Here is a 26,628-nt window from a genome sequence, read left to right on the forward strand (position 1 = left end):
CAAATGTCTGTCCTCAATGCCAGAAAAATTAAGTATTCAGATACATAGTTTTTCCTGTCCAATCTAGCATCATGCTGTAGACTTATCCAATGAGTTATTTTGTTGTTGTTTAAGGAAATGGAATATTTCATATCATACAACTGGATTCTAATACAGCTCTAAATATAACACAAACTGAAAAGTTTAATATTTCATATCATAGTTTTAAAAAGTAAAATAATATTTCAGTGAGTCTAATGAAAATGTATAGTTTTATTTGGTTTTATAATTCCATGTATATTTCAATGACTAAATATTATCACCTTCGATAAGTGATATGGCTTCCAATTCATAATAAAAGAATTGTGGCATCACTACCAGAATACAATTAAAGCAACTAGTAATTGTAAATATAAATTTTTGCACTTTGTATATAAAAGTAGCAGCAAACATTATTAAATATAAAAAGGTTTTTAACAAAATTCCCTCTGTTGTCATGGAAACAACTACCATATCAATTCATGATTCATTTTCATTCCAGTGGAAAATGCATATGTCAAAATGTACTGAGATTAAATTTTCATTGTTGGCTTACAATAGAACTAATATTTTAACTTGTTTTATGTCTTTACTGGTTGGATTTTATTTACAAGACAACTTTGTGCTATAAATTATTGGTGATAAAATCAAATTTCTATCCAACTCTTTCAGAATCTTTTAATGAAGGTCTAACAGCTCGAAGATAAAATAAATCTGAAACAATTTCAAATTAATGAATTATATGACAAGTTCCATATCAGTAATGTATATACAACAAGCATTATATTAGTTCAAATGGTACAATGTTGAATATACATATTGTGATAGATTTTTTTTTTTTTTTTTTTTTTTTTTTTTTTTTTTTTTTTCCAGACAGGAGCTCTCCGTGTTACCCAGGCTGGAGTGCAGTGGTGTCATCACAGCTCACTGTCACCTCAAACTCCTGGACTTGAGCTATTATCCCACTACAGGTGTATACCACTATGCCTATCTATTTTTGTTAAAGACACGGTCTCACTATGCTGTCCTCATTGATCTTAGCTCCTAGCCTTAAGCAAATCTCCTACCTTACTGCCCAAATTATTGGGATTACAGGTGTGAGTCACTGTGCTGGCCTGATGGTTACTTTTAAGTGTCAACTAGACAGGGTTAAAGAATGTGCTGATGGTTGGGAAAACACATTTCTGGGGGTTTCTATGAAACAGTTTCTATATTAGCATTTGAGTGTATAGTAAATAATCAGGGGTAAAAGACGTCCACTCTCACCAGTGTCGGTAGGCACCATCCAGCTCACTGGGGCCTGCCTCAATGTAACAAAATGCAGAGAGGATGGGTTCTCCAGCTTACAGACAGCAGAACCCTGGACTTGTGGGCCTCCGTAATAACGAATATGAGCCGATTCCCATCCTAAATCTTTCCTTATATATTTATATATGTCTTACTGATTTTGTTCTCTGGAGAACTCTGAATAATATACACATATATGTAAGCATATATATGATTTATTATAATAATAAAAATTAAAATAACAACTTATTATCAAAAGTGAACTAATAATTTTTAAAAGCCCACAATTATGCAAAATTTCTCCCTCTAACTCTTGAGAAAACAGTCACTTATCTATGGGTAATGGTCAGTCACAGTTTAATAAGATTAATTTCAAACTCTGCCCAAGTCCTACTATGTATGCTAATACACTAATCCTTAGAACAACTTGGAGAGATAGTTATTAACATTCATACCTTCAGAGGAGATGATGAAAGTTGTGACAAGTTAAATTAGCTGTGTCAGAGTCTTGTACAGTTAAAAGACCAAATAAGAACTAAAATCCAGTACTGTTTGACTTCTGCATACCTACTTTTTGCTTTGTGCTTCATTGTCTTAAAGAATCAGTTCCCAATCTCCTTTATGTACTTTCAGAAAGAGATAGACATCCACTTACTCTAAACTAAATTATTGCATTCCCCTCATTGCTTTCCAAAGGGTACAAAAGCAGGCTGTAACCATACTTGCTATCCACACTATAAATCCATTTTGTTCCCACTGGGAAGTGTCTAAGGATGTCCTATGGGTTGCAAATATTTTTCATCTCATTTATGATTTAGGTAAACTCTACTTATTCTACTTCCCTTAATATTTCTTTCATTTCAAATTCAGTCTTTTTTTCTTTTCATTTTTGTGACTAATTTACAGTAATAAATTATAAACATTAATATTTAACTCTATAAAATATGTTTATAAAATTAGTCATATGACTTTTCACTGGACTAATATTGTTGTATTAATAAGGCTAAGGCTGCTGGTAAAACAACAACAACAAAACCCTTTAAAATCCATTTTGAGACACTGAAGTACTTTGGCTTCAAGCATTTGATTTTATGAGCTCATTAATGAATGTTAATATTCTTCACTGAAATTTGCTACCTATATTTTTATGCTTCTTATCACTGTGAGTTGTTTTATATACTAGTGATTTTTATAACCCTATTAGTATTCTAAATTGAGTGTGGGTAGTAGAAATGCCACAATTATCTTATTTTTATTAGATACCCCCTCAAAGTAGTTTTACACTATTTTATTCTCCTTCAGTAGTTTATCATCTACTAAATCTGTCTAAAACAATATATAAAACAGGCTAATAAATGGCTCTGTTTAGCTAAGTCTACTCTAGTCTAATTACCATGAAAACGTTAGGTCTACATTTCTAAACATTATAAACAACAATTTTTTGAAGTGCTCTGATTTTTCTAAGAATATGCTACTCCAGACTATCTTAAGTTTACACATGTAAAAGAGAAGGAAATGTAAGAAATATGTCTGAAATATCATACCTCTTCTTTAGATGTAAGAATTTTCCAGCTTAGGTTTAATACCATAACAATTTAGTATCACTCATCTGCTCTGCAAACTTCAGCTCTCAATAGATAGTAAACTTTTATTTTCTGGGGAATTTTAGGCTTTAAGGAACTCAATCAAGATGGTTTAAGAAATGATGCTGGGGATGAATTGAAGATTTTCATTTTAACAATAAGTGCATAATAATTATGAGGATGGAACCTGATGAATATGAAAGGAAGATAGTACCAAATGCTGCTGATGATGTGGGACCACGTGCAACCTCGTTCATTGCAAAAATGAAAATGTTATATCACTTTGGAAGACAGTTTAGAGGTTTTTTTTTATTAATAAAAGTAAGCACAATCTTATCATATAATCTAGCAATCATGTCCCTTGTTATTTACCCAGTGAAGTTAAAAACAGGTCCTCATAAAAGCCTGCACAAGAATGTTTACAGCAGCTTTATTCATAATTGCCAAAATTGGAAGCAACTAAGATGTCCCTCATTAAGTAAATGGATAAATGGTAATACATCCAGATAATGACATATTATTCAGTATTAATAACAAATTACCTATCAAGACATAAAAATACATGAAGGAATCTCAAATGCATGTTTTTAACTGAATGAAGCCAATCAGAAAATGCTACATACTGTATGATTGCAACTACATGAAATTCCAAAAATGGCAAAACCACAGAGACAGTTAAAAAAATCGGTAGTTGGCAGGTGTTATGGGGGCAAAGGGAGGAGTAGGTGAAGCACAGAGGATTCTTAGGACAGTAAAACACTTCTGTATAATACTAAAACGATGGATATTATGCTCAGATTTTTAAACAAATGAAACAAATTTAAAATATAACTAAGAATCTATTTTTGGTTTCACCTAAATTCATGATTGCAAAGCTCATGTCTTCATATTTCCTAGAAAAATTAATATTCCCTGCTCCAGTCACTCTCATGCTTTTTTTAAAGTAACAGTTCTTACTTTCTCTCCTTCCCATTTTCACTCTTCTTGATGAGTTTATTTTCTACTTTTTTTTTTTTTTTTTTTTTTTTTTTTTTTTTTTTGAGACAGAGTTTCGCTCTTGTTACCCAGGCTGGAGTGCAATGGGGCAATCTCGGCTCACCGCAACCTCCGCCTCCTGGGTTCAGGCAATTCTCCTGCCTCAGCCTCCTAAGTAGCTGGGATTACAGGCATGTGCCACCATGCCCAGCTAATTTTTTGTATTTTTCGTAGAGACGGGGTTTCACCATGTTGACCAGGATGGTCTCGATCTCTCGACCTCGTGATCCACCCGCCTCGGCCTCCCAAAGTGCTGGGATTACAAGCTTGAGCCACCGCGCCCGGCTTATTTTCTACTTCTTTTGTAAAAAAGTAGTAATCAAAATCTATGGTTGCTACATCTGCTCACCTTCATATGTCTATACCTACATTCTGTTATTTCTCCATTTCATATGGATGAACTCTCTGCGTCTAACTAACTAATGTCCACTCTTGTAACTGTGACTAGGTCCTGTCTCCTGTTGTATTACGGTTCTCTAGAGGGACAGAACTAAAAGAATAGATGGCCATATAAAAGAGAGTTTATAAAGGAGTATCGGATCACACAATCACAAGGTAAAGACCCACAATAGGCCATCAGCAAGCTGTGGAGCATTTCCAAGTCCCAAAATCTCAAAAGTAGGGAAGCCAACAGTGCACCTTCAGTGTGCAACCGAAGGCCTGAGAGCCCCTGGTGATCCACTGGTGTAGGTTCAAGAGTTCAAAATATGAAGACTTGGAGTCTAACGTTCAAAGGCAGGAAGCATCCAGTACAGGAGAAAGATGGAGGCCAAAAGACTCAGGCAGTCTCATCTTTCTGCTGTCCTCTGTCTGCTTTTACTCTCGCCACATTGACAGCTGATTAGGTGGTTCCTGCCCAGATTGAGGGTGGTTCTGGGTCTCCCAGTTCACTGACAGAATGCTAACCTCCTTTAAGGACACCCTCACAGACATACCCAGGAATAGTACTTTGCATCCCTCAATCCAACCAAGTTGACACTCAATATTAACCATCACACCTGTTATCTATTCACAGTTATCATTCCAGCAATCTTCTTGCCGCTGCTTCTGCAACTACAATTTTAATTTCTCCACTAAGTCTTTCACATCAAAAAAACAACAAAATGGAGTTATTTCATTTAATGTTTTCTTTAAAAAAATACCTAACAGCTTTCTTTACCCCAGTTTGCCTACCTCCAGAACCACATTTCTCTTGCCTTCGTTTTTTTTTTTTTTTAAGTTTTATTTTCCAGAGTTTTGCTCTTGGAGTGCAATGGTGCCATCTCGACTAAGCAATTCTCCTGCTTGAGACTTCCAAGTAGCTGAGATTACAGGCATGCACCACCACATCCAGCTAATTTTTAAATTTGGTAGTGATAGAGTTTCACCATGTTGGTCAGGCTGGTCTCGAATTCCTGACCTCAAGTGATCCACCTGCTTGGAACTCCCAAAGTGCTGGGATTACAGGCATGAGCCACCATATCTGGCCAACCATTTCTCCTTTTATAGCTATTTATTTCAAATCACTTGTCTTCAATTACTCTAATCCCATTCTCTTTTGAACCTATTTTATTCAGGCTTATTTTCTTCTACTTCCCACACTGAAACAGTTTTCAAGGTGACTAATACAGGTAACTATTTATGCATTGGCCATATACTTTATGTATAAATAAAGTACACAAGGTCAAGTATAATGTATTCTGCTAGATTACACTTAGCAACAGCACCTACAATCTACTCCTTTGACATCTACAATCACTGTTCCTTCAAATATTTTTTCTGTTTTCTTCGGGACACCATATTCTCTTATCTATTCTCCAGCCTCGCTGGATAATTCTTCTCAACCTGCTTTGCCAAATCCACCTTATCTCCCTCCAAAATTTGAAGTTTCCCAAATTTCTCTATTATTTCAATGTTTACCCTTTGCTACACACCAACATTACTTAAATCCAGTTTCATGATTCAGTTATGCTTATAATGCCACACAATATACTCAATTTGGAAATTTATTCAATGTTTGTGTTTAATAATTCTCATCATGCTGACTTCTTCAGTAACAAAGCTTGTGAAACTAGCTTATGAAAACATAGCTTATGAAACTAGCTATACAGCTCAATGCAATTCTATATTTTTAATTTCCATTTCTATCGTAATTTGCTATTAATATGGCTCTGCATAATCAACTTTCATGAATATATCAAAGAGAAATGGTATGATGAGAGCTAAGTGCAAACTATGCAAGTTAGTGACTATGAAACAGCCACCAAAGGAAGTCATATACCATTATTTTAAATAATTTATGTTTTGTTATATATTTAAAGGTTTATAAATAAATCTCTAAATTCAGAAACTTGCATAGCTGTAATTTTTAAAACATTTCATTGCTAACTTGGTTAGAAGTTTCCTGTTTGATTTTTTTAATTTCACACATTTAAACAAATGTTACAGTACAATGAGAGTGTCCTGGTATGGAAAAAGATAAACCTGGAATTATATTTTATGTTTGGTTTTGGTTATGGTTTTAAGAAATATACTTTTTTTAGCTAATTTATTCTGAAAAATGGGAATATTATATTTAATATTTAAGCCAAAGTATTACTTTTTGAATCTATTTTAAAATATTGTGCTCATATTTATATCTAAAATGTTTATGTTATTCATTAATATGATTAAGATAAAACAACTACAGAAAATTATTGGTAATGAACCAGAGAGATCATTTAGCTCCAAATTAAATGTATTGCTTGGTGATATGTCTGTTGCTTCGTAGTATAATAACATATATTAAATGCTTTATAGTGAAATTATTATATATATTATTAAAAAGAGGGGCCGGGCGCGGTGGCTCAAGCCTGTAATCCCAGCACTTTGGGAGGCAAAGGCGGGTGGATCACAAGGTCAAGAGATCGAGACCATCCTGGTCAACATGGTGAAACCCCGTCTCTACTAAAAATACAAAAAATTAGCTGGGCATGGTGGCGCGTGCCTGTAATCCTAGCTACTCAGGAGGCTGAGGCAGGAGAATTGCCTGAACCCAGGAGGCAGAGGTTGCGGTGAGCTGAGATCGCGCCATTGCACTCCAGCCTGGGTAACAAGAGCGAAACTCCGTCTCAAAAAATAAATAAATAAATAAATAAATAAATAAATAAATACCATCAGTAATAGCAACAGATTGATATTGAGTCTTATCCTGAAATAATACTCTTTTGCTCACACTGTGTAAGTATTTTGTTTCTGTTTATGTCTTTAAATGACTAAAAATAATTATTTAAAGCAAGAAAGCAGAAAAGCCATGGAAGGCACTGAGACAGAGGTTAATAATTTATTCAGAAGTTTCTCTCACCTTGTTTTTTCAGAATTTCTCCTTGAGATTTTGTGAGATACAAGATTGTCCAACTAAAAACTACATTTCCTATCAGTAATCCTATCTTTTTTTTTTTTTTTTTTTTTTTGGATGGAGTATTGCTCTGTAGCCCAGTGATCTTGGCTCACTGCAACCTCTGCCTCCTGGGTCCCAGTTCAAGCAGTTCTCCTATCTCAGCCTCCCAAGTAGCTGGTATTATAGGCACAAGCGACCATGCCCAGCTAATTTTTGTATTTTTTAAGTAGAGATGGGGTTTCACCATGTTGGCCAGTCTGAACTACTGTCGTTTTGAACTACTGACCTCATGATCTGCTCTCCTTAGCCTTCCAAAGTGCTGGGATTCCAGGCGTGAGCCACTGCATCTGGCCGATTTTTTCATTTTTAACAATATTATTAATGGTGGCATTAAAGTAGGCCCTGACGAGTTCTATGCTTCCAGATTCTCCCTCGATTTCCTCTCATAATGTATGAGACATGTGTGAGGATAAAGCAAGAAGGGTTCTCACTGTAACGGAAGCTTATATCTGAAAGATGTTGGGTGATATAAATGGTTTCTCCTTCCTCACCTGTCTCTAGACACTTGCAATACAGCCAACACTTTCCTTTGTATAGAAGAAGGAACATGAACATAAGCTATTTAACTATTTTATATTTTCTCTAGAACAATTTTTATATCTACTGATAACAATAAAAAATAACTTGTCAGCTAATTAATAAATATTTCAAAAAGTATGTTTAGCACTCTCCTTTCCCTCAAAGTTCTTCTGGTTTAGACAATAAATTATAAAGTCACACTACTTTTCAGTTACCATTTTGAAGATTAAACTTGCCTATACTTCCTTTCCCCCTTGAAGTTGCCTAGAAAATTGCATTGTTGTAGCTCACGTTGAACCAGATACAGAGGCCATGTGTTGAGCATGCATGGTAGTAAGAACCACTAAATATGGATGTCTGGGAGAAGATGTGGAACAGAGCCTCCCACCTGCCGTGGGTCCTTCCACTGCACACTGTTACTCAAGAGAGAAATAAAGTACCTTATTTTTAAGCATTGTATTTTGCTGTCTTGTTGCTGTCTGTCTCCTAAGTAATATATTCCCTAAATAATAAAGATCGATATTACTTGTACAAATGTTAGAAGTCACTCATAGAGAACTTAGGCTTAACTGTACTTCTTGTGAGTAATTAGGGGTGTGTGTGTGTGTGTGTGTGTGCGTGTGCACACACACACACAGTGTCATGGTCTTTTCTGCTGCACAGGCTGAAGTGCAGTGGCACCATCACAGCTCACTGCAGCCTCAACCTCCTGAGATCAGGCAGTGCTGCCCCTCAGTCTTCCAAGTAGCTGAGACCACAGACAGGCCTCCCAGTGCTCAGCTAATTCTTTGATTTTTTTTGTAGAGATGGGGGTCTCACAATGTTGCCCATGCTGGTCTTGAACTCCTGGGCTCTACCCATTCTCCCACCTCAGCCTTCCAAAATTCTGGGATTACAGCCATGAGCCACTGAATGTGGCCTGTGAATGATTAAGTTTTAAAGTTCCTCATTAAGGTGAACACCATGCAAAGTCAACAGTAACAGCATACTTCTCTCATTGAACCTAACAGAAACCTGAACATTGGAACAGACTAATATTTAGTAGAGCATGAGATGAAGCAGTTTCTTGCAGTTTGGGACTATGTTGTGTGAAATACATGTGTTACCTAAATATCACACTCAGAGCAATGACATGCTCACACTAGAAGTGACTCTGAGTTACTGAACCCAGATTCACATGCCTCATCTTTGATTCCTCCAGGGTGTATGGACCCATGATGGAATCATTTGCCTTTAATTGGTTATCCAAACTGTCCTCTCTCTTAGGACAGTATTACCATGGTATATTAGATAAAATCTGGAGGTCCTTTAAGACTCGGCTTCTGTTGGGTCAGATATATTCCACCTCATCATTTCCTAATGTAATTGTAAAAGACTTCTTATCTGTACTCTAAATAAGAATATGAAACCATCCTGAATCAAGTCTTGTTAAAATATTTGCAAGTATGTTGATTTTAAAAAACAATAACATTTGTAAGCTATAAGGAATATGAGACAGATGATACATGGCAAAGTATAATACGCTATACAATATAGATACTATAATGTTACCTCTCTTCCTTTATCATTATTTGGTTTGTCACCTAGATGTGCTGATTTATACTATACTGTTTGTTCCAAATTCCAAGAGTTTGAGTCTTGAAATGCTTATGACTTCGAACCATTGCTCTCCTGTTTAGTGATAATTTATTTCAATTATGTTTCTAAGGGATAAAAAATTGCTTGAGAATGGTTTAAACCTATAATATTGCTGAATCCACAGCTGATTTTATCTTACCCCAGAGAGAAATTTCTTTGGCCAGGTGCCTGAGGGAATTAGTAGTCTGAGAACTCCTAATACTTAATATAATTTCAAGGTATTCATACCTTAATACTACTTTAAAAAAATAAAAATGTGTCACAGATCTACATGTCATCTTTGGACAGGAGCCTGCTAGTCTTATCTGTCTTATTCCAGTTTCAGCAGGTGTGCAACTGAAGTGAGCATCTTAAGGATTGGAGTTCCTACACTATATTTAAGTGTTATGACAAGCTTAATTCTGTTTTATCTTTTCTTCCAGTACACAGTATTTTGAGTTTCCAGGCAACCTCAGTGGTTAACCAGGATCCCCACTTTTGAGAAGCTTTAAAAAACAACTTTTCTCCCCCTAAGTCCCCAAGGCTTTCCAATGTGCAGCTCAGACTTTCCTCGGCTTTCTCCAGAATAGTAAATTTCCTGACATAAAAGTTTGAAATTCTGTGTCTCATTGCCATGTTTAAAATAAGCTGTTTTCATCTATTGCTTATGAGCAGGAGACTACAGTGTCCTTAACTTTCCTCCAGCAAGACCAAAATTTAAACAGGCTTCCTTCTGATGCTAGGGGCTTCACTTGTACTTTCTAAGATTACTCACCTAAGTAAAGTTGCAATTGCCTCTTTGAGATGTAAATCACCCACTAGCCTCTGGCCAGTTTGACAACATGGAAATGACTCTCAAGGGTCTGGGAGTTAACTCACTGAAATGTAATCCTCTAGAAAGATTACACACCCATCTTTTTTAAGTCTCTGTGAGGGGTTAGGAATCTAACTTTCCTAAACTTCAATTAGCAAACACAATGGCCTAATCACAATGACCAACCTCTCTCATAACAGCATGCAGTAGATTTCCCTAGCTAATGCAAATTCTCCTGCCTTTTGTTTCAGCAGAATTGAATTCAATCTTTCTCCTCTATTGCAATAGTCTTGACCTCTTTTGCAATAGTCTTAAATAACATTTTCTCCACCTCTTTAACACCATCTTTTGTAATTTTTGACATTTAACAAAACATTAATTAGTTCTGGAAATTTACCCTTTTTTCTCCATGGATTCAGCAGCAATATCTAAAAGAAAAAAAATCATCAACCAATCGCTTACATATTTTTGATATAAAGGTAAAACACTGAAAACCAGTGGAACTGAATGTAAAGTAATTCAATTTTACAGAACACATCAGTTTTTTTCAGGCTCTTAATTTTATTAAACATAAAAGGGCAATATAAATTCCTGTGGAATTCCCCTTTTACTTAAGAATTCATTATTAGAGAATGACTTTAACAAGGCTGTTTTGTAAGAGGCTGTGGTTGCATTCAAAAATTAGAATGGGAACAATGACTTGTAAAAATTAAACATTTTAAACTACCACTCATTATATTCACTGTGTCTACTGATTTGACGCATTTCCTTCTGTGGCCACAAAATTATAAAAAGGATACAAAACAATATCTTCAAACAATTAAGAAAGTTCTTTCTTCTTAAAAAGATTATAAATATAATTCAAATGGGCATGACACTTTTACTAAATAGATTGACTTTTTGCTTCAAAGAACTCATTTGTACATCTAAATTAATTTTGGTCAGTATGTGCGAGTGCACGTGCGTGTAGATACGTGGATGTAAATGGCAATAAAGGGGAAGGTGGAAAAAGAGAGATGGCCTTTTTAACATAATTTTTAAATACACAAAACATACATACTAAAAGCAAGGATGTGGTGAAGACTAAGTATTGTGAACTAGAAAAAACACTTGAAATTGGCATATTTAAGACTTTAATATATATTATTAAATATATAGCAAATATAAATCTTACACAATTTAGCTCCTATATCTCCCAGTCTCTGTGAGAGGTTTGAAATCTAACTTTCTAAGCCTCAGTTAGTAAACACATCTGGCCTAATCACACTGACTAACCTCTCTCCTAACACCATGCAGCAGATTTCACAAGCTCATGCAAAACTCTCCTGCCTTTTATTTCAACAGATACGTCAAACGTTACAATGATACAATAATTGTGTAAGATAATATTAGATTGACTCTCGGAATCACACTCAGTTTGATTACCAACCTTTCTCCTGCATCTTACTCACTTATGTCTTCTGTGCATTACAGTATAAGTTATTGTAATATAGAAATATGGACTTCCTTTAAATTCCACTTTCTGCCTAGGAAATGCAAAATTTTTTTAGTATGATAAGTGTTTCAAAGCATTCAAAAATGGATAATGTAGGAAATACACTGCAAAATGAGGTCTGATTCGTATCCCCTTAATTGTTCTTCCTCTCTCATATCTCTGTTTCACTGATGAGTATAAAATATTATTTTCACATATTAAAATTTATAGAAATAAGGTATTGATTTGATCACCCAACCAATTATTTATTGAGTGTACATTAAAAGTCAATTTGTAATCTTGAGAACAGCTCAGGAAACAAATGAATGGTTGACTTTGACACACATAACAGAAATACCAACATATCACTAAAAGCATCATACCTCTGACAATCCAGATTCTCCTGTAAGCTCTTTTAAGGTTAGAATTTATCATTTAAAAAAATCATTTTGCCGGGTGTGGTGGCTCACGCCTGTAATCCCACCACTTTGGGAGGCCGAGGCGGGTGGATCACAGGGTCAAGAGATCGAGACCATCCTGGTCAACATGGTGAAACCCGTCTCTACTAAAAATACAAAAAATTAGCTGGGCATGGTGGCACGTGCCTGTAATCCCAGCTACTCAGGAGGCTGAGGCAGGAGAATTGCCTGAACCCAGGAGGCGGAGGTTGCAGTGAGCCGAGATCATGACATTGCACTCCAGCCTGGGTAACAAGAGTGAAACTCTGTCTCAAAAAAAAAAAAAAAAAAAAAAAAAAGTGTAACTCTGTCTCAAAAAAAAAAAAAAAATCATTTTATCAAGTCATTCTTGAGACAGAAAAGTAGAATCAGAAGATCATTATTGCTGTTTCAGTAGCTAAAATTTTAAGTAGCATTTTTAATCAACAGACAGCCACGTAATTCTTAGTTTTACATACTGATATTCATCAAAAATTAAAAACTTTGAAAATTATTTGTCTCATTCTACTAATCAATTTAAACATTTCATTTATTTCATTATGTTTCTTCATTTTTCTTGACCTTGAACACTTCTTTCCAGCCCATATTAAATTTAATTCATGTCTAATTTGTTTACTTGGTTTAGTTACTTTTGACTATGTTTGGTACCTGTCTTATAAAGCAGACACAGTCCTCACTCCTCCAAATTCCTAATGGCCATATCCCAAGACACATACCACAGTGTAAACACACACACACACACATGCACGCACACTCTGCAGAGAATCAACACATAAAATACTCTGCTGGCAAAGACATCATACATCAGGATCTCTCAGTTTACTACCCACTTCTGTAATTTATCAGGACTGTTCAATTGAGGTGAGTCTACAAAGATTCCTACGGCAATTTGAGTGCTAAGCTATCTAACTAGTGGTTAGACACTATTTGAATAATGCACTAAACATAACTCTCGAGGTGCTGAAGAATTTATGTACTTTCCAAGGAACAAGAAGTTATAAAATCCTGAATAACACAAGTTTCTTATATCCTTTAATAGAAAAAAGGAAGCTGATATCAATATGAATATTATGAATATACTTTGTTTACTTCTATGTGTGTCAATTTTTCTTTGTTTGTAATATACATTTTTACGTTACTGGGAGTAAGAAACATCTTAGAAAAAGATGACAAGAAATAAAATTTTTCATTGTTACACTGTGCTTTGGTCCAGTAACTCTGCACTGCACATATAGGCTATAAATTGGTGTCTTGGGGAACCACTTTGGTATTTCACTTTAATAGCTCATTCTGGAGAATATATTTGAGAGGATCATGTATTACAACTGATTTAAATTTTGTCTTATATAGAAATGAGTTTTCAAAAATATGTCTGAAGCCTGGATACTGTAAAATCCTTTATCATCATAGAATAATAAAATGCTAGCCATTAGTTACTCAGAAATTGTTCAATAAATCTAAGAAGACTTAGATATAACTAGTTACGAGTATGGCTCATCATTAATGTTTGTAAAAATTAATGCTGTCATTTATGATTGAGAATAAAAAACTAGAAATGAAACATACTTTGATAGATATAAATGATAGATATAAATTTACATAAAGCAAGGGAATAGATGTGTTAAAATGTTTGTTTTATAGATAAGAATTTTGATGAATTGTGTTCAATAATATGAATCAAATGTGTTTTGTATACTACATCAGCAGTTGCATCATTATAACCTTTTAAATATTCCATTAACTTCAAAACGTACTTACCACTGAAATAATCTGATTAAATGAATTGTGATAATGGATAAGGATTGGTGTAAGCTGCAAACAATACTACACTTCTTTAAAAATTATGTTTCTTTGTGTATTACACGAGAGAAGATGGTCAATAAATTAATTACTGCACAATGCCTACTATAATACTTAAACCTGAAAGAAAATCAGTAAATGTTTACTGAATAAAATTGGTGCATTGCTTTCATTTTATACTGTGTCCTGTTCATTTCAGGGTATACCCAAATCTGCAACTCTAAATAAGGCCCAATTATTTACTCCTTCAAGTAGCACAAGACTCAAGAAGAAAAACAAAAAAGTTCTTTTTTATATTCTAGTCTCTATCTGCTCCAAATCACACTAACTTTTCTTCAGTCTGGTACAAGTACTGATGTCAAAGGTACTGTTACCATTGTCACCTTCTCTTGTACCTTGATGCTCAACCTTCTAATTTACTTGAATTAATTTGGAAAAGTCCCATTTCATGATACTTTTAAGCAACCCAGATATTTTTCACTGTAAGTGATAATCTTCCTGTGTTCTTTTTTTTTTCCAGAAAACGATATCAACCTCTACCTACACCTGACATCTAAATGTAATTCTTGACATTTCCTTCTTCACATTTCCATTTCTTTTAGAATACCAAGTCTTATCAGATTTTACCTTCTCTATATTCTTGAAATATTTTTTTTCTTTTTCTGTCTTCATTGCTATTATGGGATTTAGCCCACTACTCCTTTACCTGGGCTATGGTGAGCACCTCTAAAGTGCTCTCCCTGATTCTCTCTCCAAAAAAAAATTTCTCTGCTATATCCAGAATGTCTTACTTGAAATGCAAACACAATTTACATTGCAAATTGATCTGTTTAAAAACTCCCATGGACTTCACATTGGTAATAGGATGAATATCAAGAGTCCAAAATGGAGTTCAAGCAGTACAAAACCTGTTCCTTGTATTTCTCTCTCCCCTATTCTGGTGACATGAATTTTCTTGGATTTGAATGATTCAGTAATAATTTTTTTTTCTCAAATGTAATATGTTTCTTGTCTCCTGGACTGTGGTCTTCTTATTCACATGCTTGTCCCACTACCACGCCATATTTATATAATTAGCTCTTAATCTTATTTTGTTCTTCAATCTTTCCCACCAAGGGAAGCCTTACCTGATATCCTTAAATAAAAGACTTTCATAATAGGGGCTTTCATAACAGTGCATAACTTTTCTTTGTAGTAGGATAATTTTAGTTATAATATCATTTTTATGTTTTTATATTATTATTCCTATTTATCATAGATAAAGCTGAGCACACTCTTTGACAATAAGTCTAATGGACTTTTGATACAATTAGTAATTCAGTACATAATTGTTTTCTATAAGCCATGATCAGAGATTGAGAAAAAAAAATATGCAGCAGTAATCTGCCACAAGCGGAAGAACGAATAGCCAGGTAATACTGAACTACCCACTCATCTCTTAAAAACAGGGTTAACATATTTATTCCCCTGTTTTCAGGAGGAAGCATGGACAGGCAGTTTCTTGCTTGCTATCCTCCCAAATCACTCTTTCTATGAAGAAAGTAATTAATCTGATAAATGACACAGAAAACTTTGATTTTTACTGGTCTGCATTAACAAAGCGGTGAATCCAAGAAGTTGAAAATGAAGAGACTTCTTAGCCTGTTTTTCTCAATCGCTATCTTTGGCTTCTTGAGACTGCTTGTTGAGCAAAATAGGAGCACTTCTGTAAGAGCTGCAGAGGCAGGCTCAGTCCAGCTACTGTTTTCATGAATCCAACTTTTACAAGAGTGACAGAATGTCAGAATTCCATGAGCCAAAAGTTTTATAATGAGAGAGAATTATATTTTACTCCCCAATCTAATTTTTACATATTTTAAATAAAGTTAATAAAGTTAACAAATAAAGCTGCACACACACACACACACATACACGTGTGCATGTGCGCTCACGTGCACCCACAGTCTGCTTGCAGTAGTTTTTCAATTGTTTAAACATTCATGAGAAGTGATCTGATTTTATATTTTCACTCTACCAATACTTGCAATAGGCTCTGACTGCAAGACTTTTGTCAGTCAATTATTAGTTGAGAAACAGCATCTCTTCTGAGACATAGAAGATGTTGAAGCAGCGCTACATCCTCAGTAGACATATGATTGTTTGAAACCAGAGACAGGTAAATGGCTTTCAGATGGTTGTATAGCTGTTTTTTGTTGTTGTTGTTGTTGTTTTGTTTTGTTTTGTTTTGTTTTTTTTACAGTAGCCTGCAGTGGCTTTTTGACAGACATAAACTATATTATTAGGCCTCAGAGCATTAGTTTTAGGTTTTATTTGCTTATGTTAGGCATGAGAAGGTAGCACTCTCCTAGCTGCCCTAAATATTGTTCCTTGTCACATTTTTCCATTGAATTTAAAGGCAATGCAGGGATTATGTCTAAAGTTACCTTATATCCATGTGTTTACCATAGGTTTCTGGAGCTCCCATTCTGAATATGGTCTCAAGTCGAATCTTCAGGGTCATACATTTAAATTTATGAAGGATTGTTTTGTACCTCTCAAGGAATTTAGATTCACTACCAGGAGATTGTAGAGTTTATCAAAAAGAAGATAAAAAGGAATAAGGTTCTTGCTGCATAGGAACCTATCATCTTCTTTGGGTAATGCCTATCAGTGCTCCTCGAAATAGCTAGAGCATTAAATGTTTGTAACCAGTTCACAATAAGAGGAGTAGCTTCTGTTAGAAATGACATCAATACATTACTTATTTCACTAAGTAACCATTGCTACAAAAATATGTCTGCTGAATTAGTTAGCATACTTATTGAGATAACTGATTTGCATACTGTGGCGGCACTTTATAGACCAAACACTAAGCCCCACTGAAAACCTGAATAGAATTATTTGACAGTTAAATATTGCTGAAAAAGTCTGGCTCTTAGTCTCAGGAAGTGATCAGATTGATCATGTGTTTTCAGCATGTAGTTATAATGCAACTGTATATCAATAGTGTACATTATAAATTTTATATTATGCACTCTGCAAACAATTTCTAATATAATCCTTCAGTACATGCATCAGAAAGGAAAAGGATTTGGACTTAATTGCTTCACTAAGGTCAAACAACAAAAACCTCATTGCAATGGCAATGTCAGAGGTTCTTCCAATTAAAATAAAGAAAGTTACTAAAGCTAAGTGCTCCTGCCATAATGAGAAGATATTGGATAAACCTTTTTTGAAAAATCATATATTTTTTAAAGCCATCCAAAAGTTATGGGCCTAAAGTTTCAATGGGCTAAATTTCAGAGAAAAACAAGCCCTTCCTAGATGGTCATAGATTAGCAGCTGAGCCCATCCCTAAGGACATTTGCTGGATCTAGGGATTTGAGTAGATAGAACAAGACTGTGATGCACAGAGTTACAGCTGGAATGCTGGGAATAAACAAAATATTTAATTTACAGAAAACTGTGGTAGGGGCTGAAAACTACAAAGATATGTGGTCTCCTAGAAATTATTTATTTCACTTTTTTTTTTTAATTGTACTTTGGGTTCTGGGGCACACGTGCAGATCATGCAGGATTGTTGCATAGGTACACACAAGGCAATGTGGTTTGCTGCCTCCATCCCCCCTCACCTACATCTGGCGTTTCTCCCCATGTTATCCCTCCCCGACCTCCCCAACTCCACGGTGTCCCTTCCTTGGCTCCCCTCAGCGGACTCCAGTGTGTGATCCTCCCCTATGTCCATGTGTTCTCATTGTTCATCACCTGCCTATAAGTGAGAACATTAGTGTTTGATTTTCTGTTCTTGTGTCAGTGTGCTGAGAATGATGGTTTCTAGCTTCACTCATGTCCCTACAAAGGACATAAACTCATCGATTTTTGTGGCTGCATATTCCATGGTGTATATGTGCCACATTTTCCTGGTCCAGTCTATCGTCAATGGGTATTTGGGTTGGTCCCAGATCTTTTCTATTAGAAACAGTGCCTCTATGAACATATGTGTGCATGTGTCTTTATAATGATTTATAATCCTTTGGATATATATACAGTAATGGGATTGCTAGGACCAAAGGAATTTCTATTTCTAGGTCCTTGAGGAAGCACCACACTGTCTTCCACAATGGTTGAACTAATTTACATTCCCACCAATGGTGTAAAAGTGTTTCTATATCTCCACATCCTCTCCAGTAACTGTTGTCTACAGATTTTTTAATGATCGCCATTCTAACTGGCGTGAGGTGGAATCTCAATGTGGTTTTGACTTGCATTTCTCTAATAATCAGTGATGATCAGTATTTTTTCATATGTCTGTTGGCCTCATAGATCTCTTCTTTTCAAAAGTGTCTGTTCATATACTTTTCCCACTCTCGGATGAGTGGATTTTTTCCTTGTAAATCTGTTTTAGTTCTTTCTAGATTCTGGATATTAGCCCTTTGTCAGATGGGTATATTGCAAATTTTTTTTCCCATTCTGTTGGTTGCCAGTTCACTCTAATGATTGTTTCTTTGGCTGTACAGAAGCTCTGGAGTTCAGTTAGGTCCCATTGTCTATTTTGGCTTTTGTTGCCAATACAAGTCATGAAGTCCTTGCCTACACTCTCTTTTAGTTCCATATGAAGTTTAAAGTGTTTTTTTCCAGTTCTGTGAAGGTCATTGGTAGCTTGATGGGGATAGCATAGAATCTAAAATTACTTTGGGCAGTATAGCCATTTTTACAATATCAATTCTTCCTAACTATAAGCATGGAATGTTTCCCCATCTATTTATGTCCTCTCTTATTTCCTTGAGTAGTGGTTTGTAGTTCTCCTTGAAGAAGTCCTTTATATCCTTTGTTAGTTGTATTCCTAGCTATTTTTTTCTCTTTGTAGCAATTGTGAATGGGAGTTTGCTCATGATTTGGCTTTCTGTTAGTCTGTTATTGGTGTATAGAAATGCTTGTGATTTCTGCACATTGATTTTGTATCCTGAGACTTCCCTCAAGTTCCTTATCAGTTTCAGGAGATCTTGGGCTGAGAGAATAGGGTCTTATACATATACAACCATGTTGTCTGCAAATAGAGACAATTTGGTGTCCTATTTTCCTAATTGAATACCCCCCTTTTTTTTTTCCTTGCCTAATTGCTCTGGCTAGAACTTCCAATACTATATTGAATAGGAGTGGTGAAAGAGGGCATTCTTGTCTTGTGCCAGATTTCAAAGGGAATGCTTCCAGCTTTTGCCCATTTTGTATGATATTGGCTGTAGGTTTGTCAAAAATAGCTTTTATTGTTTTGAGATATGTTTCTTCAATACCTAGTTTATTGAGAGTTTTTAGCAGAAAGAGCTGTTGAATTTTGTTGAACGCCTTGATCATGATGGATAAGCTTTTAAATGTGCTGCTGCAATCAGTTTTGCCAGGATTTTATTGGAGATTTTTACATCCATGTTCATCATGGATATTGGCTTGAAGTTTTCTTTTTTTATTGAGTCTCTGCTGGGTTTTGGCATCAGGATGATGTTGGTGTCACAAAATGATTTAGGAACGATTCCCTCTTTTTGTATTGTTTGAAATCATTTCAGAAGTAATGGTACCAGCTCCTCTTTGTACATCTGGTAGAATTCAGCTCTGAATCCTTCTGGACCTGGACTTTTTTTCGTTGGTAAGCTATTAATTGCTACCTCAACTTCAGTCCTTGTTATTGATCTATTCAAGGTTTCAACTTCTTCCTGATTTAGCCTTGGGAGGGTGCAAGTGTCCAGAGATTTATCCATTTCTTCGAGGTTTACTGGTTTGTGTGAATACAGTTGTTTGTAGTAATCTCTGATTGTAGTTTGTATTTCTGTGGAATCAGTGGTGATATCCCTTGGTCGTTTTTTATTGCATCTGTTTGATTCTTCTCTCTTTTCTTTTTTATTTGTCTGGCTAGTGTTCTATTTTGTTCATCTTTTCAAAAAACCAGCTCCTGAATTTATTGATTTTTTTTGAAGCGTTTTTTTCATCTTTATCTCCTTCAGTTCTGCTCTGATCTTAGTTATTTGTCTTCTGCTAGCTTTTGAGTTTTTTTGATCTTGCTACTCTAGCTCCTTCAATTTTGATGATAGGGTGTCGATTTTAGATCTTTCCTTGCTTCTCATGTGGGCATTTATTGCTATAAATTTCCCTCTAGACATGGCTTTAAATGTCTCCCAGAGATTCTGGTAGGTTGTGTCTTTGTTCTCATTGGTTTCAAAGAACATCTTTATTTCTGCCTTCATTTCATTGTTTATCCATGACATTCAGGAGCCAGTTGTTCAGTTTCCATGAAGCTGTGCAGTTCTGAGTTAGTTTCTTAATTATGCGTTCTAATTTGATTGCCCTATAGTCTGTAAGACTGTTTGTTATGATTTCTGTTCTTTCATATTTGCTGAGGAGTGATTTATTTCCAATTATGTGGTCAATTTTAGAGTAGGTGCAATGTGTTGCTGAGAAGAATGTATATTCTGTGGATTTGGGGTGGAGAGTTCTGTAGATTTCTATTAGGTCTGCTTGGTTCAGATCTGAGTTTAAGTCCTGGATATCCCTGTTAATTTTCTGTCTCGTTGATCTGTCTAATATTGACAGGAGGGTTAAAGTCTCCCACTATTATTTTGTGGGAATCTAAGTCTCTTTGCAGATTTTAAGAACTTGCTTTATGTACCTGGGTGCTCCTGTGTTGGTTGCGTATATATTTAGGATCCTTTTACAATTATGTAATGATTTTTGTTGGTTTAAAGTCCATTTTATCAGAGACTAGGATTGCAACTCCTTTTTTTTTTTTTTTCCTCTTGATAAATCCTTCAACTCTTTATTTTGAGCTTATGTGTGTCCTTGCATGTGAGATGGGTTTTCTGGATACAGCACACTGCTGGGTCTTGACTTTTTAGCCAATTGGCCAGTCTGTGTCTTTTGATTGGGGCATTTAGCCCATTTATATTTAACCTTAATATTGTTATGTGTGAATTTGATCCTACCGTTTTGATGCTAGCTGGCTGTTTTACCCATTATTTGATGCAGTTTCTTCATTGTGTCAGTGGTCCTTACCATTTGGTACTTTTTGGAGTGGCTGGTACTGGCTGTTCCTTTCCTTGTTTTGTGCTTCTTTCAGGAGCTCTTGTAAGGCAGGCCTGGTGGTGATGAAATCTCTCAGCCATTGCTTGTCCATAAAGGATTCTCTTTCTCCTCCACTTATAAAGGTTAGTTTGGCTGGATATGAAATTCTGGGTTTAAAGTTCTTTTCTTTAAGGATGTTGAAATCTGGCCCCCACTCTCTTCTGGCTTGCAGGGTTTCTGAGGAGAGATCCACTGTGAGTCTGATGGGCTTCCCTTTGTGAGTAACCTGACCTTTCTCTCTGGCTGCCCTTAGCATTTTTTCCTTAATTTCAACCCTAGTGAATCTGATGATTATGTGCCTTGGGCTGCTGTTCTTGAGGAATATCTTTGTGGTGTTCTCTGTATTTCCTGTACTTGAATGGTGGCCTGGCTTGCTAGGTTGGGGAAGTTCTGGATCAAATCCTGAAGAGTACTTTCCAGCATAGATTCATTCTCTGCGTCACATTCAGGTACACCTGTCAAACATAGATTAGGTTTTTTTACATAATCCCATATTTCTTGGAGGCTTTGTTCATTTCTTTTCACTTTTTTCTCTATTCTTGCCTTCTTGTTTTATTTCATTGAGTTAATCTTCAATCTCTGATATCCTTTCTTCTGCTTGATCAGTTCGGCTACTGAAACTTGTGTATGCTTCACAAAGTTTCTCATGCTGTGTTTTTCAGCTCCATCAAGTCATTTATATTCTTCTCTAAGCTGTTTATTCTAGTTAGCATCTCATCTAACCTTTTTTCTTGGGTCTTAGTTTCTTTGCATTGGGTTAGCACATGTTCTTTTAGATCTGAGAAGTTTTTATTACACACCTTCTGAAGCCTGCTTCTGTCAATTCATCAGATTCATTCTCCATGTATCTTTGATCCCTAGCTGGTGAGGAATTGTGATCCTTAGGAGGAGGAGAGGCATTCTGGTTTTGGTGTTTTCATCCTTTTTGCTCTGGTTTCTCCATCTTAGTGGCTATATCTACCTGTGGTCTTTGTGGTCAGTGACTTTTGGGTGGGGTCTTTGAGTGGACATCCCTTTCATTGATGTTGAAGCTGTTTCTTTCTGTGTCTTAGTTTTCCTCCTAACAGTCAGGCCCTTCTGCTGCAGGACTGCTGGAGGCCCACTCCAGACTCTGCTTGCCTAGGGATCACTCAAGGGGGCTGCAGAACAGTAAGGGTTGCTGCCAGTTTCTTCTTCTGTTATCTTCATCCCAGAAGGGTACCTCCCAGATGACAGCCTGAGCTCTCCTTCTTATTGTGTCTCTTTAGGTATACAAGGTTGGGGAGCTGCTTGAGGAGACAGTCTGCCCCTTATAGGAGCTCAACTGCTGTGCTGGGAGCTCCATTGTTCTGTGCAGAGACGCTGGGCCAGTACTTTTAAGTCTGCTGCCGAACTCATAACCACCTCTTTTCCCAGGTGCTCTGTCCTAGAAGGTCAGCTTAATTTATAAGTCCCATCATGCTGCTGCCTATTTTCATAGATGCCCTGTCCCACACAAAGTAGTCTAGTCACAGCCTGCCAGCAGAGGCATTACTGAGCTGCCTCAGGCTCTGCCCAGTAGCTGTTTGAACTGCCTCAGTAGTGGCAGACTGCCTCGGTAGTGGTGGTCATCCTTGCTCCCACTGAGCTGGACTGTCCTGGGTCCAGCTGTGCTTGCAGCAAAAAACTCTCAACCAGAGCATTTCAGATTGTTTTGTGGGGGTGGTACTCACTGAGCCAGATCATCTCGCTGCCTGTCTTCACCCCCTCCTGTTCAGTTGAATGGGTGGCTCTGTCTCCCAGGCATTCCAAGTGCCAGTTGAAACGGCCACCCAGATTTGTGTGAGTTTCTGTCTGCCAACCCAGCACTGGCAGAAACCACTGTGCTGAAAACTCGTGCTGCTTTTCAGCCTGTTAATCTCCTGGTCTGTGGGCAGTGGAAATTTGTTTGGAATTGCTGTGGGCACTCAGCCTCTGTGTTGTTCTTGCTGGGAACTGCAATCCAGAGCTGTTTCTATTTGGTCATCTTGGATCCTCCCCACTATTTATTTCACTTCTTAAGAGACAGGCTCTCATTCTATAATTCAGGCTACAATGCAGGGGCATGATCATGGTTCACTGCAGCCTCGAACTTTTGGCCTCAGGCAATCCTCCTGCCTGAGCCAATCTTCCTGCATCAGCCTCTTATGTAGATGGGGCTACAGGAGCACAACATCATGTCTGGCTAATATTTAATTTTTTTTTTTTTTTGAGAGACAAAAATCCACTATTTTTCCCAGGATGGTCTAGAATTCTTGGCTTCAAGTATTTTTTCTACTTTGGCCTGCAAAGCACTGGAATTATAGGCATGAGTTATGGTGCCCAGCCTCCTCTAGCATTTAGATACTAAATTCTGTTGGAAAAATTAATACAAAATGAATATAAGTAGTATCTTATTTTCTTCCTGTACACTCAAGGGATTGTTTAGTGCATCTTACTACCTCAAGCAGACCATTCTTTCATCAAAATCTGCAAGCTATTTAAAATTTAATTTTTGCCTTACAATAAACTCTATGCTAAAGTTCATTATGTTTGATGTTGACAGTCTCTGCTTTTGTATTACCATTGGAGAAAATTAATCACATTCTTTATTTCCTGAGACATTATAATTATTGTTTCCTACAAGTTTCTCTCTGGTTTTACTTATTTAATTCTTTTGTTCTTTATCACTTGTCATAAGCAGACACTCAAATGTGTTTGATATAGGTTCTTTACTCTTAAAGCATCCCCATAAAATAAGAAAGTTGTTTTCTGAGTGTCTGTATGTATATAAATATGAGTGGATACATTTTTTAAAGGGTATTGTGCTATAAATCTAATTTTATTTCTAATATTTTTTTCACAGAGCATGACATTCTTCATACATTCTCATATCACTGTAGGTTCTTTTAGGTTGTTTATTTCCCTGTAGCTGCTGCATAGTTTTCAATAAAATCAACCCACATTGTCCCTATGCAGTCTTGCAGTAGAATTCACACTAACACCCTGCTACCCTAATATTCTCTTCTGTAAATAGTCTCCTTATGAAGGAACTTTTTGATTATGTGTCACAATCTGTCATGGATTGTGTTAGTCCATTTGTATTGCCAAGAAGAAATACTTGAGGCTAGCTAATTTATTTAAAAAGAAAAAAAGGATTATCTTGGCTCATGGTTCTGCAGGCTGTACAGAAGCATGGCAATGGCATCTGCTCTTGTTGAGGACTGAAGCCTATAACCATGGAAGAAGATGAAGGGGAGCCAGCATCTCACATGGTCAGAGAGGGAGCAAGACAGAGAAGAGGGAGGTCCCAGGCTGTTTTAAACAATCAGATCTCTCATGAACTAACGGAGCAATAACTCACTTACCACTAAGGAGACTGTGCTAATTCCAAGCTTGTCTAACTTGCAGGCTGTGGGTGGAATGTAGCCCAGGATAGCTCTGAATGTGGCCCAACACAAATGTGGCCCAACACAAATTAAACTTTCTTAAAACATCAATGGCAACAAAAGCCAAAATAGACAAATGGGACCTAATCAAACTCCACAGCTTCTGCACGGTAAAAGAAACAGTCAGTAGAGTGAATCGGCAACCAACAGAATGGGAAAAAATTTTTGCAGTCTACCCATCTGACAAGGGGCTGATATCCAGAATCTACAAAGAACTAAAACAGATCTACAAGAAAAAAACAAACAAGCCCATTCAAAAATAGGCGAAGGATATGAACAGATACTTTACAAAAGACGACATACAGGAGGCCAAGAAACATATGAAAAAATGCTCATCATCATTGGTCAGTAGAGAAATGCAAATCGAAACCACATTGAGATACCATCTCACACCAGTTAGAATGGCGATCATTAAAAAATCTGGAAACAACAGATGCTGGAGAGGATGTGGAGAAATAGGAACACTTTTACACTGTTGGTGGGAATGTAAGTTAATTCAACCATTGTGGAAGACAGTGTGACGATTCCTCAATGACCTAAAAATAGAAATCCCATTTGACCCAGCAATCCCATTACTGGGTATATATCCAAAGGATTATAGATCATTCTACTATAAGGACACATGCACACGAATGTTCACTGCAGCACTGTTTATAATAGCGAAGACCTGGAACCAACCCAAATGCCCAACGATGATAGACTGGATAGGGAAAATATGGTACATATACACCATGGAATATTACACAGCCATCAAAAACGATGAGTTCACGTCCTTTGTAGGGACATGGATGAACCTGGAAACCATCATTCTCAGCAAACTGACACAAGAGCAGAAAATCAAACACCGCATGTTCTCACTCATAGGTGGGTGTTGAACAATGAGAACACATGGACACAGGGAGGGGAGCACTACACACTGGGGTCCGTTGGGGGGAAATGGGGGAGAGACAAGGGTTGGGGAGGCAGGAAGAGATATCATGGGGAGAAATGACAGATACAGGCGAGGGGACGGAAGGCAGAAAACCACACTGCCATGTGTGTACCTATGCAACAATCTTGCATCTTCTTCACATGTACCCCAAAACCTGAAATTCAATTAAAAAAAAAATTATGAGATTTTTTTTTTTTTTTTTTTTTTTTTTTTTTTTGAGACGGAGTTTCGCTCTTGTTACCCAGGCTGGAGTGCAATGGCGCGACCTCGGCTTACCGCAACCTCCGCCTCCTGGGTTCAGGCAATTCTCCTGCCTCAGCCTCCTGAGTAGCTGGGATTACAGGCACGCGCCACCATGCCCAGCTGATTTTTTGCATTTTTAATAGAGACGGGGTTTCACCATGTTGACCGGGATGGTCTCGATCTCTCCACCTCGTGATCCACCCGCCTCGGCCTCCCAAAGTGCTGGGATTACAGGCTTGAGCCACCGCGCCCGGCAAGATTTCTTTTGTGTGTGAATTCTAAAAATTATTTTATTTTTAGGTCATAAACTACTGTTAGTGTTAGTGTATTTTATGTGTGGCCCAAGATGATTCTTCTTCCAATGTGGCCCAGAGAAGCCAAAAGATTGGACATCCTGTGCTAAACCGTGTATAAGGGATCTACCCCATGATCCAGTACCTCTCACTGGGTACACCTCTAATACTGGGCATCACATTTCAGCATGATATTTGGAGCAGACATACATTCAAACTATATCAGGAATATATACCCAACAGTAAGATAGTTTGTAGAGTATACATGTTTTTAAATTGGTCCTGCCATATTATTTTCCAAAATGTTTACAACCATTTAATTTCTCATCCATTACCCGTAAAAATTGTTTTGCCTCATACTCTTATCATAAAATATCGTCTAGAATTCTTATATCTTCTAAGCCAGTAGTGAAAATACATATCACATATTATTTTTTATTTTTTTTTATTTTTGAGATGGAATCTTGCTCTGTCTCCCAGGAGGGAGTGCAGTGGGGTGATATTGGACCACTGTAAACTTTGCCTACTGGGTTCAAGTAATTCTCCTGCCTCAGCCTCCCGAGTAGCTGGGATTACAGGCGTACACCACCATTCCTGGCTAACTTTTGTGTTTTTAGTAGAGATGGG

At 36.7% G+C, this 26,628-nt stretch overlaps 1 protein-coding gene and 1 non-coding gene across 2 annotated transcripts in view; both read right to left on the reverse strand.

The window, feature by feature from the left end:
- SGCZ (sarcoglycan zeta) overlaps positions 1 to 26,628 on the reverse strand; it is a 1,155,154-nt gene that overhangs the window by 388,406 nt on the left and 740,120 nt on the right. The window lies entirely within an intron of this gene.
- Positions 9,742 to 9,845, reverse strand: LOC120360650 (U6 spliceosomal RNA). Its single transcript, XR_005577099.1, has one exon. It is a non-coding gene; the product is annotated as a U6 spliceosomal RNA (small nuclear RNA).

Source organism: Saimiri boliviensis, chromosome 13, assembly GCF_048565385.1.
Source record: "Saimiri boliviensis isolate mSaiBol1 chromosome 13, mSaiBol1.pri, whole genome shotgun sequence".
NCBI classification, from domain to species: Eukaryota; Metazoa; Chordata; class Mammalia; order Primates; family Cebidae; genus Saimiri; species Saimiri boliviensis.